Source organism: Penaeus chinensis, chromosome 15 (assembly GCF_019202785.1).
Source record: "Penaeus chinensis breed Huanghai No. 1 chromosome 15, ASM1920278v2, whole genome shotgun sequence".
In the NCBI taxonomy this organism is placed as follows: Eukaryota; Metazoa; Arthropoda; class Malacostraca; order Decapoda; family Penaeidae; genus Penaeus; species Penaeus chinensis.
The window spans coordinates 24,156,244-24,158,743 of record NC_061833.1 but is presented as its reverse complement, the minus strand read 5'-3'; positions in this window follow the sequence as shown (position 1 = coordinate 24,158,743).

The window sequence follows — 2,500 nt, the reverse complement described above, 5'->3', positions numbered from 1 at the left end:
CACCTTACAAATGCATTTTCTGTAATATCACTGAGCCAATCTTCTGTGCTTAAACTGCAGCCAGGCAAACGACAAGAAGGTCAGTAGTTCAGATTTGGTTTTATAAGGAAAATATTCATTAGTGGTTTGTCTTTTGCAAATGTATATTGTCACATGCTTCCTTACAATTCACAGAATTGACCAAGTGCTCTGTGTGTGTGCATGTGTATATGTGTGTATAAGTGTGTGTGTGTGTGTGTGTGTGTGTGTGTGTGTGTGTGTGTGTGTGTGTGTGTGTGTGTGTGTGTGTGTGTGTGTGTGTGTGTGTGTGTGTGTACATGTGTATACGAATGTGTGTATACGAATGTGTGTGAGTACGAATGTGTGTGAGTACAAATGTACATACATGTATGAATGTGAATGTGAATGTGAATGTGAATGTGAATGTGAATGTGTATATGTATATGCAGGTATATGTGTATGTTTATCAGTGTATATATCTTATGCACATATAGGTATGTCTGCATGCATTTGTGTGAATGTGATTTCCTGAAGATGGTTTAACATATGGAAAAAAATTATAACCAAGAAAATAAACATAAAAAAAAAAAAAAAAATTCATTACTCCATTACAATGAGAATGAAACACACTGCAAATAACTGAAAGTATGTTTGTAACTGCCTCTTTCCAAAAAAGAAATGTTATCCCCTTTTCCCAGAAAATAATAATACAAAACTTCTCGGTGTGTTTTATACCTAGCTAGCATCTGTTCAGGTGATTATCATTACAAGTGAAGATGAGCTGAATAAGATGTGCGCCAAGAAGGGCTATGAGTGATTATAATACACTAACATCAAGAATATCACAACAGTAACAGCTGCTTATAAGACAGTAATCTTACTGGGAATGAGGAAATGTTTTAATCATTATGCTGATACCACTCGCGTCACAGCTGCTTCACAACGGTATACTTGCAAGTAAGGAAGTCATTCTTGTCCAATGCAGTTTCTTCCTTTACGAGTTGTCATTAGTATTCAGTCTGATAAGCAGTAGAGCTTAATCATCTTCTAAAGAATAAGCTTAATGATGTGAAATACAGAGAGACAAAGTATGTGAGACAGATAAATAACAATGCACAATGGCAATAGCCAATATAGTGAAAGAAACAAATGAATCTTTTTCCTTACAGAATAATACTTCCTAACTTGCAAGCATGATCCTTACAATGTATGTACAACCATACTGCAATTTCTGTTGGACCAAAATCAATCAATCAATCAATCATATATATACATATACATATATATATATATATATATATATATATATATATATATATACACACATATACACACATATATATATATATGTATATACTCTTTCAGCTTTAGTTAGATGTCCTTAGATCTCAATACCAAATATTTTCAAAGATGATGAAAGTTCCCTGTCTCTAAGAAAAACTTCCCTCCATTCAACTCCCACTGACTACATTCAGGCAAAAAGCCCAAATCTGGTATTTGCATTTGTTATAGAACCAGTTGACTGAGTCTCCATTATGAACGCCCTCCAACCTCACTGTTAACTTGTACAAAGGATCAAAGCAAAATTAAAGATAAAAACTCAGTAAACAAGTAAATAGCGAGAAATGAATGAAAGTCACAAAATTATACCTTTCTCTTCTATTAAAATAGAAAATATCAGTGTTTTATACATTACATACAGATGGACTGTTTGTGAGTCTTAAGTGTAAAGGTGTTGTGTAATGTTTCTGAAACACAAAAGTAGGGAAGAAATTGTATAAACTTGTGATGCAGGACGAATGTCCTCCATCAATATGCTAACTATTCTGTGATGGAAAAAAAGTACAAAATTGGCGGTTGTCAAACATAGACATATTCTCCAGTTCAAGAAATTCAGAATTAAACCTTTTTTCCGCTACAAATAGCCGTCTTCGGTATCAACAAAATACATACATAACCATTCAAATAACAAATACAATGCAAGTTCAGTAAGATCTGATCACAACAATGGCCTGGATTTGGCAGACTTTTGGTTTGATACTAAAAACTATATACTAGTCATAAGACCTGGAAGCAAGCTTAATGATCACAACTAGAAAATGAAATGAAATGCTATATCCGAAAAAATAAAATTGCCGCACTGTAATTTTTCTTATATAAATTTCAGTGACTAATAGCCTGTTTGTTAAACTTCATTTTTCATTTATCCATAAATGATGCTTTGTTTTTTCACAAATCAACCTTATTTGATTCAATAATTAAGTCTCAAATAGACATAATGTGTTTGTTCCATCATTTTTCAAAAGTAACTGATGAAGAAGAGAAAGCTACAATTTCTTGCAAATCAAGATCACTCTTCATATCAAATAAGTATATTTGTGCAATTCTATTTGTAATCACCTTCCTATCAAATTTCATATTCTCACTTCAATAATAGGGTTCTATTGTTCTTGTACTCAGTGCACTCAACAAACTGCCTCTTTTCACTACAAAAACTATG